Consider the following 13,006-nt stretch of genomic DNA (forward strand, 5'->3'; position numbering starts at 1 on the left):
GATCAGTTCTTGCACTGAATTAAGGATTTGTGTGCAGGAAGAGGGCCTTCTATGCCGACATACCTCTCCACTTCAATCTTTTATTTTACCTGAACCTATATGCATAAATGTCATATTTTGCCTTCCCATTCATTGATTTTCTAACTTACCTATAAAAACTGCACTGTTACTGAAGATAAAGGCCACTAAAAGAAAGAGGGAGAAAAGAGGAGGGATCAATTGTTCTTTTTTAATAATTAATCTCTTCTTCCCCCACAATTAGGGCCGAAAATATTCATTCTCTACTTGACCTAAAAATCCTTAAACTTGGGGTTCCATAACCTCAAAAAAGGAATGTGCTAGCTTTCCTTGGATTTGCCCTCCAGCTTTCCAAGGTTGTACGTTTGCACGTGTGGTCTTCACTAACAAGCTTGGGGAAAGATGAGCAGTGAGGCTCACCAGTCTTGAACCAATGAAGATACTCAGCAATTGAAAACTGGTGCCACATCAAGTCTGTCTTCTGGGAGGACTCCTTAGCTCATATTGTAGTTGTGTATATCTGTTATTTATTATTTTCTTTCTCTCTTTAGGTTTTTGTGATGGTACATTTGTATATAAGTCAAAATTGACCCCTAATGCTCCACATAAAATCATGTCATCTAAATCAGGTCAAAAGCAGAACTAATCAGCTACAATTGGAAATTTTATTTCAAATACTAATATTTTATAACCTGCTGTTGGTATGCACTTATATTTAGATGTAGGGAATTTGTGACTATTCTGTCATTTATCTTTCCCAGTAGAATTTTTGACACATCTCGAGGCCTGTATGGTATTTGTATAATTGCTATTTTTCCCAAATAATCACCTTTTAACTGAATTAAAAACTCTGTGGAGTGAGGCTATGTCTTATCTTCTTTAAACTGCCCTTCCCTAAATTAATACACATTTTGTTTTGTTTTATTTTGTTTTTACATCAGAGGAAGTCAATACATTTTTGTTGAATGAATAAATGAATGAATCAACAATCTATTCTGAGTAGGAATTCTCAAGTAATAAGCCACACAAGATGCCTTTCTTTACCCTGTCAAGAACTCTGGTTATAATCTAATATCAATAAATTTCCTTATATATGACTCATATTCCACGAGTAACTAACACATCCAGGCACATACTAAGCATTTCAGGTAACACAAGATTATATTAGATTCAGCCCTTGTCTTCTGTCAGCTTTCAATCTAGCTATGAGTTCCTGGGAAATACTTCACTTTGCTACTAGAAAACTCTTGTGCCAGAAATTTCTGCCAGTACCAGTTAAAAAATTTTCCCTCAAATTTCCTGAGGCCAAAGTATACAAGGTCTGCAAATTACCTGAGTACAGAAATGAGATCTAGTGTAAGCGTAGCAAAGAAATCTCAAAATCACCAACTGAAGCATTTTTAAAAATCAAACATCCCTCCCTAGCGGCCCCTGGAGATACACAAGAATCAGGATAAAAAAGCAGCATTCTTCACCTGTCTCCATATATTTCCTTGTCAGAGCTGCTTAACCTTAGTTTTCCGTGCAGCCAGTGTGCTTGGACTGGAAAAGCAGAAATGATGTCAAAGATCTTCTCCAAGTCCAGGAAGCTTTTGCTTTCCACATGCAGGAGCCTCAGTATATCTGTGGGTGGAAGTGACGCTGAAGATACACAGATTTGAATTTTCTAATTTAAAAAAGTATGACTTTATTTCCAATGCTAACCAGTAAGAAGTTACTGACAGTGTCAGAAGCCTGGAACTGACTGGATCAATGAGAAGGGACTTCTGGCTTCTCAGTCAGATGAGGATCAGTTGAAGCTGAGTCATGGAAGCCCACCAAAACCACAAAACGTTAACACCACCACTCTGCTTCTATCCTCTCTACAGAAGCCATGTGAAGTATTTTTCATACAGTTTTCAACTTGTGGTGGGGAATTTAGCCCAAAACATCTTAGTAAACTTTGCGTTTTGATTTACTAAACATTCAAGAATGCACTTTCTTTTCTTCCTTCCATATATTTGTGTCATGATTTTATTTAAGAAATGCATGACTTTGTCTCTACTTACATGTTCCCAGAAATGGTTACATGTATACAACGCATTCACAGTCCTTTCTTCAGTTCTCTGGGGATTGCAGCATTCTGAAGGAGGAAGAAAGTAATGTGAACACCAAACCAAGCAATTGCCAACATCTGAACAAGCCTTGCTGCTGGGGCCTAGAAAAGACAAATACTCATCTATCCAGCGCCTTCATTTCTGTAATGTCTCACTGTCCAACTTAATAAATGCTTTCTTGCTGGTTTTTTGGCATCTCGTTGAATGAGGAATGTAAACTGAAAAGGCCTAGGAGACTAAAACTGGCACAAAACTCCATGATGAATAATATCAGGAGACACAGAGACTAGCTCAGTAGTCCCATATGCGGTGCCATAGTCTCTACCAGAGGACGGATGGATTTGCTGCCTGGGATGGGGCTGTTATATAATTTCCAGAAACACGAAAAAATAAGAAAAAAAATAAGAACAAAACCAGGTCCAATTTTATGCAAATGGAAGTGAAGTATAAAACGAGATTTACAGAAAGGATATTAAAGACAATTTCAAGCTTAACAAACAGAACCATCAACATATATTTAATCTTTAGATATTGAAAAAGGAAAACATAATGTGGATTTTTCTAAGAACGCTTCAAAATTTTGGGAGAAACTTCCAGCAATTAGACTGAAACTTTATTTAGTTATCTCTATATTTATACTATGTCATAAACTATTACTGTTTAAAGGACTAAAAAAGCCCCAGGAAAATCATGCTCATCTTTGCCAAGATGAACACCACTAAAAAAGAAAACTTTCATCTTTGTGCTGAAGAGTTTGACTAGACTTTAGTTCAAATGTTATTACCCAAAGAAGCCCTCAATTATATATTTTTAAAGTTTCTTTTTTGTGTTCACATATTAGAGAGTTTTTCCCAGGCTATCATATTGAAATCTTTGATTAGAATATGGAAATCATGTGCCCAGATAATTTGAAAAGAGTATCTATTAATTCAGACCCACCCAGTAAGTGGGGACTTTGGTTACTCACTATCTTTGAGGCTTCTAGGAAACCCATTTTGATGGAACCAGAGAACCAGAGGCAGCATTCCCATGGGAACAGTTCACCATTGAAGTTCAATGGAGAGCTATTAGGATTGGATGTGGTGGCAATGAAGGATATTTTACTTATATTTCCGGGGTTCTACCAAAACAGTAACATAGAGCCCTAAGAACCAGGAAGTTTACCTCATGTTCCAAGATGGTTCTAGGAACTCTATCCTTTTTCTCAATCAGAAGGGAGGAGAAAGAGATGAAGGTGGGAACACCTTCTTCTATACACACTCCCTAGTAATTGTTCAGACTCTTTCCTTATAACCCATTTGCCAGAACTGAAGGTCACACCTAGTTGCAAGAAAGGCTGAGAAATACAGCTATTTCTCCAAATAACCATGAGCTCAGTAAAAAATTGAGATTCTATGGAATAAAGAGAAGATGGATATTGGGGGACAAATAGCAGTTCATGCCTCAGCAAGAAAAGGCTTGAACTGTTAGTTTAAATGGAGAACACGTTTGTTTATAATCCTTGTTCTTCAAAAATAAAAATAACTTTTCTAAATTTTGTTGGTATATTGGAATTATGTCAGCTTTACATTCCTTAAGAGGAAGTTATTCTTGGTAAAAATTTTCTCAGTTTTTATGCATCTTTAACAGTCATTCATAATCTGTTAACATCTTATCTCATACATTACAATGAATAGCTTTTTAAATGAAATTTCAAGTAACACACACATTTGCCTGCTCAAAATATTTACCTCTGTAGCTGTTTTAATTAAATTCTAAATTTAGCATATTGTTAATTTACTCTTTTGTGGTTTATTGTCCATCAGAAGAGGTGTAAGCACTATGTGAGGACTGTGTATTAGTATATGAAAGTTGGGAGGAGACCTGTGCTGTGGTGGAGGCAAGGGCACATGAACGCTTATGACAAGTGTCTTTGGGCCAAACTGAACGTGTCAATTTCTTCCAGCATTGTTTCCTAGAGGAAAGGAAAACAGAAAAGACACAACTGGACTGTGGGTTCATGTTTATTCCTTTTAATCCTAAGCACAATTAAGTTGCCGGTAAGATAGTGTTCTATTTAAGTACTCATTCATGCCTACCTTATGTACTGGTCTAGAAATACATTGGTGAATAAAAGTCACAATAACAGCCTTCAAAAAACTTGCAATCCAGTCTCAGTTTTTTTCTCCTATAAAACAGGCATCAAAAAATCCATAGTTATTAAGATGACACATTTCCATTTTAATAGCCATGTTTGTAAACCATGGCAACAAGGGAAAGTATGAGAAGTTTACCCTTTTTACCATGTTTAAGAATAAAGTTTTGGAACCAGCACAACTCAATACATATACCGAATATAGTGCGTATCAACTCCATCAGGAATGTGGTTAGTGCAGCTGTGGAATGAGCATAAAGTTGGGACAATGTTTAGAGCACACTCGATGCCTGGGGGGTGAAAGACACTAGCCCAGGTGATTTCATGCAATTCTGCTCTTTCCCGCAGATTCTCTGCTTTAGTATGTTGTATTAGTTACCCACAGATTCTGTGCTTTAGTATGATGTATTAGTTACCCATTGCTGTGTAGCAAACTACCCTAAAATTTAATAGCTTAAAACCACAGACACTTATTATCTCAAAATTCCAATGAGTCAGGAATCAGGACATGGCTTAGTTGGGTATCTCGGGCTCAGGCTCTTTTATAGGCTACAATCAAAGTGTTGGCTGGGACTACAGTCATTTCAAGGCTCCCTTGAGGGAGAATCTGCTTTCAAACTTGCTCACATGGTGGTTGGCTGGCCTCAAGTCCTTGCTGGCTCTTGGTTGAGACATCAGCTCCTTGCCACCTGGTCCTTTCCACAAGGCAGCTCACAATAGGGCAGCCAGCTTTCCTCAGAGTGAGTGAATGAAAGAGCAAGAGAGGGAATACCCCAGAGAGAAGACACTGTCTTTTTGTTACCTAATTTTGGAAGTACATTACATCACTTTTACCATTTGCTATTTATTTCAAGAGCATCACTAGGTCCAGCCTACACACAAGAGGACGAAATTATACAAGGGCACAAATATCAGGAGGAAGAGAATTATTGGGGGGCATCTTAGAGACTGTCTACCACATCGTGTGAGGCCTTCTGACATGTAGGAAAACACATGGGCTCTTGGACAGTCCCCTACACTTAAGGTGAGATCTGGGCCCTGCACTTTACTAGCTGCATGACTTTGGCTAGTCTCTAATCTCTATTGTGACGGTAAACAAATGAATACCAACATACTTTACCATCCCTCAGTTCAGCATGCATAAAATGGGCGCAATAATCCATAACTCTTAGGGCTGTGGTTGGGATTAAATGGTATAGCTTGTGCTGAAAATATAGGAGGCATACATCAGATATTCCCCTGTCCCTGGTAGAAGTAACAGGTTTGTTTGTAAATTCAAGAGAAACAGCTGTCTACAGTGACTGTCCCATGAACTTCCTGCGTTCGGCATTGGTGCCTTCTTGCAGAATAACCAGCATATTTATATATTCAGAATTCAGTAAGAGTGGTGGTTATTTTGGACCACTTTCTGTCAGAAGCAGAATATTATGACCCAACTGAAAGAAGATATTTTTTCTAAGTTTTTTCCTCTTCTGGTCCTTGAGTTCAGCCAAGATACAGCAATTCCTCATTATTCCCAGTTAATAGTTAGACCTCTAAATGGTCTACTTTGTGCTCAGCACTGACAACACAACTGGAGTGTTTTGATAATTTCTAGATGTAATGTTTTAGAAGGGGACATGGACAAATGGGAACATGTCCAGAAAAAATGATCAGATTTATGCATGGACTTTAAAGTCAGCCACATGTCATATGAAAGATGAACTACTAGAGAGAATATTTAACTTACAGAAGGAAAGACTATTGCAGTGCACCTTCAAATATTTTAACCTGTTATGCTGAAGAGAGATTATAATTATTTTTTGTTATTTTGAAAGATATAGCTGGGATAAATGTGTTGAGGAAAATTCTAGGTCAATATAAAGAAAATTTTCAAAGAGGAGTAGAGTGAACAGAGCTAGGTTTGAATCTTAGTTTGCCTCCTTCTAGTTGACCTTAAGAAATTTACTTGTCATCTCTGAGACTTGGTTTCTGAATCCGTAAGTTTACAATAATGATTATATATTATAGGTTTATCGTGTGCCATGCACTGAACAAGTTGCTTTGTATATGGCATTAATAATGCCAAGGATAGTTATTATTATTTTTCTTTTACAGATAAGGGGGGAGCTTTGTGGCAGTAAGTTTCAACTCTCTGCTGAAGAGTTTCTCTTAAATATTTGTGTTGGCACTTGAAGCAAGCTGTTGCAGAATATCTTTTTCTAAGTGAAGTTAATGCCCATGTTAATGATCAAACCTGTCAGTATCTCCCTTTCCTTTGGCTCATAGTCTATTCAAAGCAGAAATTGAAAATGAATACCTGGAGTGGGCTTTTAAAGTTCCAAGATAATAGATGATATGGTTTGAACAACTCATCCCTTTATCTACATAACCAACTTTAGCTAATTAAAAGACCAGAGGAAAAATAAAAATCATAATAGGGATGTTGAAACAACATCAGGTGTTGTGTTTTTATGCTCAATATTAGACAACCATGAAAACTTAGATTTTTCTTTGCTAGAATCTTGAAAAAGTCATCTAATCTCTTTAAATATCAAGAATTTTTTCCTATGAAATGAGAAAGTTGCAATAGGTGGTTCCTCTTAGATTCACATATCTGGAGGTCTATAAATAGACTGAAAATTACTACATAAGTTGGAAATGATGAATTAATAGACTTAGGATTTTACTTCTTGCATTCACATATCATAATTTAACTGAAATGAAATGTCACGTTTATATTTATCAAATGTAGTGTTTTCCTGATGTTCCTCAGGTTGCACAGAGTTTAATCCATCAAGACTTGAGCAAGGACAACCTATATATCAGTTTGCAAATACAGTGACTTCAAAGTTTAAAATTTAAAACATTATAGAACATTTTCTATCTTAACAGGGATTTTTAATTTTATTTATGTATTACAAGGAAGCAGTGAGATGGGGCTACATAAATGAAAGGAAAATAAAAAGGATTAGAGAAAACATAATAAACATAGAAGGCAAAGAGATCCAGCCCATTTGTAATTGGAGCCCTTAATAAAGAAAACTAAAATTTAGGGAGAGAATCCATGATTACAGTTATAATTCAAGGTAATTTTTTTAAGATATAAAGGAATACTTTAGCATCAATATTAAAAATGCACTATGCATGTGAAATAAATGACCCAGAATGGTCAATACTAAGACATTATTGGATTTGAAAAGTAAATAAATAATCCTTTATGCAGCAGTAAAAGAAATAAAAATCATCTATGTAGGGAGAGCATCAGACTGGCCCAGATATCCCCCACAGCAACATTCAATGCCATTCAGTTGAATAACATTTAAGAAATTCAATAAAAGAAAATGGTACTTAAGCATTTCATATCCAGCCAAACTCTCCTTCAAGTAGTAAAAAACTATACATTTATTTACATTCAAAAATTCCTTTAAGATTTTTTGAGAAAACTATGAAAGGGTGAAGTTCAGCCTAGAAAGCAATGAATAAAGATACTACAGCAACAGGGCTGTGTGAGGATTATACATAGTTAAATGTTGAACTACAACTAAACTACATAGCAAAACGTTTGTATAGTACTTCCTTTGTACTAGGCATCGTTCTAAATTCTGGACATATATTAACTGTAGATATTAGGGTGACAGATGCAAATGTAATTATGACATGTCTTCACAATTTACACATAAGCCTCACAATTGAGAAGTGGAGCTTAGAGAAAGGTTGTGGCTTACGTCATGTAACCATTGGGGATCAAATACTTCATTTCAAATGGAAATAAATCAAGTAACAGAAGTATAACTTGATTTAACAATATAAAAGTAAAAACTAAGAAAGATAATATTATTGACTAAATTTGGATGATGAAATGAGGGGAGGGTAAGAAAAAGTAATAAGATAATGTTATATTGATTTTGATATAGGTATAATGGGCACAGTTTTAATGTACAGGGCTGAAAGTAAGATATAAAGTTATAAAAATAATCTCTATAAGAAAAATGTAAAAAAATTAAGTATTTTAATAACTACAAATATACACACCAAGCAAAGTAAAAAGACTACATACTGAAAGACTTTTTAAAAGCTATAAAAACAGAAGACACAATATAAAATATAGTTAGAACTAAGGCCAGATGTATGTTCATGTTAATAAGTATAAACGGTTCAAAAGAAAAGACAAAGATTAATTAAAAGAAAGACATTTTCAGATTGGGTCACAAAGCAAAACCTAACTCTGTGCTATGTACATGAGACACCCCTAAAACCTGGAAGAAATGTATAAAATGTATACAAGTGTACAATGTATATCAGACAAACAAACAAAAGCAAGGATTTTTATACTATCAGAAATGGCAGTGTAGCTTGTTGCAGAATAATCTTGCTTTGAGAATAACTATAAATGCAAGAGTCACACACACACGCAATCTGTTTTGAGACGCTGGAGAGCTAGGCATAGAGATCTCAGAAGATACTAGAAAAAAGGGTTGTAAAGAGAGAAAAGCCAACTTTTCCACTTGACATTTGTCAGTTTGCAAACTGCAGAGGCCAAGATACCGAGCAACGTTTCTAACAGTCCTTTCAGAGTGTGGAAACAAAAATTAAACATCAAAACTTTCCAAAGAGAAAGCTCTGACATATAATCTAGGCTTTCAGATGAGACTCCTAGTGGGCTACACTCTAAGAGTAAGAGAGAAACAGAGCTAGGCCAACCCTCCTAAATAAGGAGGCCCAATTTAGAATAGGTTTGCTTTCTAATTGGATTAAGGTGACTTGTGTTCAGCCTGTTTGCTGAAAACAAAATGAATCTTATCTTGAGGAAGATAACATCATCCAGAACTTCAAATTATCTCTACAATTTTTCATTTAAAATGTCTGTCATGTAGTCAAAAAATTACCAGGCAGATATGAAGACAGACTACATGCAAAAAACAAAGAGGAAAAACAGCCAATAGAAACAAGAGATGCAGATACTGGAGTGACAAGATGCGAATGTGAATTGAATGTTCTTGGAGTTCTGAGTAGCGTGTAAAAGGTTATGTCAAGTCTACAAACTCACAGTTCACAAGTAGAAAAAAAAGATAAATTATAAAAAATACTTTTGAAAAGGTATCATAGAGCTATGGAAGCTATGAGGGCTAAATGGCCTAAATTGCATAGAGAGGAAAAACATTCAGAGGTGAGTAGATAAATAGCAGCTGTTTTTTCACATGGAAGAATTTGCCAATTCTTGGTGTGAGCTGAAGTTTGTGGTTTGGCCCAGACAGAGAACAACGGCTAAAAGAAGGAGAAACCAATGTAGCCTTTAGCAGTTACTTGCGGATAGAGAGACAAAATTGACGGCTTGAGGTCCACAGATACATAACCATTTTCCACAAAAAAACATTTGTTATATTTTAAGACTGTGTAAGAAGCTCAAATGTAAACTGAAAATTTTTGAAATTCGAAGTGAAATCCATTGCAGTCTCATGCTACTTAGGAAACAAAGACCTGAAAACTAAAAAGGCAAGAAACAAAAGCCCTAGAGAGTATGGTGTATTGACACTGAGGATCTACAGCCACTTTTTACTAACCTATTCTGAGTATAGCAAAAAGTTGAGAAGCCAGGCCTCTGGCACACTGTCACTGCTGAGATAAACTCATTGGACAAATATATTTGAGGAGTAGAGTGTATATGACAGACCCCATTTTAACAAAGTGACTAAAGTTAACATCACCAGCAACAGGGCAAATGAGTATTGTGTGCCTCCTGAAGTGAAATGCTAAGGACACAGCATCACTTACACAATATTCCAAAATAGTCATAATCTGAATTGAATCATGAAAAATTAGCAGACAATCCACACTGAGGAAGTTTCTACAAAATATCTGGCATATATTCTTTTAAAAAGCCATTTTGTAAAAGACAAAGTGTTATGTGGGTCCCAGCCCATTGATAGCAACGTTCGTGGCTAGGAATGCCTAAGGCACTTAATCAAGCCTGTATTTCCTTGTAGCAAGCCCCACAGATATTCTCCCCTCCCCGCCCCACCAGCGCCAATGTTGTGGCTGGACTGGCCCTTGTGGTTCTTATTATGATTGCAGGATGCACCTCAGCAAAACCATCAGGGAATTTTTTGAGGAATAAGATTTATTACTCTCAGGTCCTGCAGGGTACAGGCATGCCTGAGGGCCACAAAGTGAAGCTGTGGGTAGAGAGGGAGGGAGGGAGCATGGACCTGGGGCTCTGCCTTCATTTGGCTCTGAGGGTGGCATGCCTAGAGTTTTGCAGGTTCACTCTTTATTTGTGAATTTAAAGCATGAGAGTGGGAATTAGAGCATGAGAAAGGAAAAGTGGGGTCACTCAAGGGGTCAGTTATCAGATTACCTAGGACTTTCTAAGAAAGGAACATCATGGGTGGAGGCAGCCTGGTTCCTTATCTAGTCATTTTGCTGGTCTCTGTGTCACCCTGCTAGCAAGATGTTTATTCGAGATGAATATCTTTGAAGTGGATGCCTTGGCAGTGAAAAGCTTACTGTGGGACACTTACATTAAAATCGAAAAGCTTAATGTCAGGCACTTATGCTACACAAAGAAAGACCGAGCAGCTTCCAGATGAACAAAGATTACAGACAAATGAAAGCAAATCCATGCTTGATTCTGCTTGATCAGAAAAAAATATGCTATAAAGGACAGTATTGAGACAATAGGTGAAATAGTTTTGTATTAATGTTTAATTTTCTGAACTTCATAGTTGTGCCATGTTTCATGTAAGAAAATGTTCTTTTTCTCAGGAAACATACCTGAAGTATTTTGGAGTGAAAGGTCATGATATATGACACTCTCAAATGTTTCAGCTGATGTACAGTGTGTGTATGTATGCGTGTGTGTGTGTAGAGAGGTGGCAAAATAACATTAACAATGGTTGCTTTAGGTGAGTGTACAGTGTACTATTCTTTTCTTTTGCTGAAGATCTGCCCCAAGCTAACATCTGTAGCCAATCTTGCCACTGATGAGTGGTATAGGTCCATGCCCAGGAGCTGAAGCTGGGCCACTGAAGTGGAGCACACTGAACTTAACCACTAGGCCAACAGGGCTGGCCCACATTGCACTATTCTTACAATTTTCCCGCAGGCTTAAATATTTTTTTAATAAAACTTAAAAAAACAAGCATGATAAAACTCTGAAGGGCTATGTTACAAGAACAGAAGCCAACTAGAGTCAGCCCGAGTCATGCCATTTAGGGGAGACTCTACCCATTTTAGGAACCCAGCTCATCACCGAGTCGAAAGCAGTGATCTTGTAGTAGACCTGCTCCACAAGCAACCTTAAAAGATCTTCAGGAAGCAGGAATATGACACTCAACAAAAATGTGGATCTGCACAAAGAAATAAAGAGTGCTGGAAGTGAAATAACTGAGGGTAAAAATAATTATTTTCCTTACTTGTAATTGCTCTAAAATTTAATTGACTCTAAAACAGGGGTTGGCAAACTTTTTCTATAAAGGATCAGATAGCGAATACTTTCAGCTTTGTGGGCCAAATGAACTTTGTTGCAGTTACTCAGCTCTGCCTTTGTAGTGCTAACGCAGCCACAGACAATACAGAAGAAATAGGTATGGCGGTGTTCCAATAAAACTTCACCCCTTAATCAATGCAGTCTATATTTTTGTCATATTGATCTCTTTGGGGCTTCCCTAAGGTGCCATACTCCCTCACCCTCCACGTGTTGGCTCTTGTTGGTCCCCTTTTTTGGGTACACATTATCTATTCACATTATTAACTTTCCCAACCTTTATTCATTCTTCAGGACTCAATTCAGGTATCACCTCTTTTAGGACTTTTTTCCAAAACTTTTATTCCTAACAGGCAGAGTAGGTTTTCCTGTCTGTATGATTCCATAGGAACTTATACCTCCTTGCTGCACCTCTGACTTGATTTGTGACTTTTGGAAGGTATTTAATATTTCTAAGTTTCAGTTTTCTCTTCTATAAGCTAATAATAGTACCTACATTACAGGGCTCTTGTGAGATGTCTATGAATTATTTACACAGAGACAGTCCCATAGAAAGCATTTAAATCATATAAAGTGGTATATAATAATATTGTGATGATGATTATTATTCCTCTGTCATACTACTTAGTGATGGATAAGATTGGACAAGAGTAAATTTTATTTTGTTTTGCAATACTTTGATAAAATATGCTTGGTTAGAGTTTGTATAAAGGAAAGTTATAATAGTGTGATTAGGTGTATTTGGATTTTTTGTTATTTCAATAGCAATAAAAGGTACTAAATCAGAAGAACATGTCTTAGTCAGTAAGATATATGAAAATTCAGGTAAGATAAGGAAGGATAAATGTTATGGTCCCTGTAATTTCTCAACCACTAAAGAGAAGTAAGCCAAGAACATAGCTGGAAAGGGACCAAGTGGAGCAGGATCCAAATGAACTCTTCAGCTATAAACCTTAATTGCACTGGACACAGAGCCCTGTTCACACAGAGGAGCACAGCATCTAGTGATGCAACAGCATATGGCTTGACTAATACCACCGCAAGAGAGCAACCAGATTAAAGTTTGGAAGGGATGTTGAGTAGAGGTGGTGACAGTTGGGTGGTAAAGAAGCATGAACAACAAAATGCATGCTTGAGAATATCTCAGGTGTGGCATGTGACTATCTTTTCTTTCATTGGTATTTTTTAAGACCAGCATAAATAAAATGAATACAGAGATACATGTTGCCTCATTTCTTAAAAAAAAAAAAATCCCTAGACCACAAGATGGCAGACAGGAAAACTTCCATGAGT

Source organism: Ceratotherium simum, chromosome 19, assembly GCF_057802395.1.
Source record: "Ceratotherium simum simum isolate JZ-2026a chromosome 19, ASM5780239v1, whole genome shotgun sequence".
Taxonomy (NCBI): domain Eukaryota; kingdom Metazoa; phylum Chordata; class Mammalia; order Perissodactyla; family Rhinocerotidae; genus Ceratotherium; species Ceratotherium simum.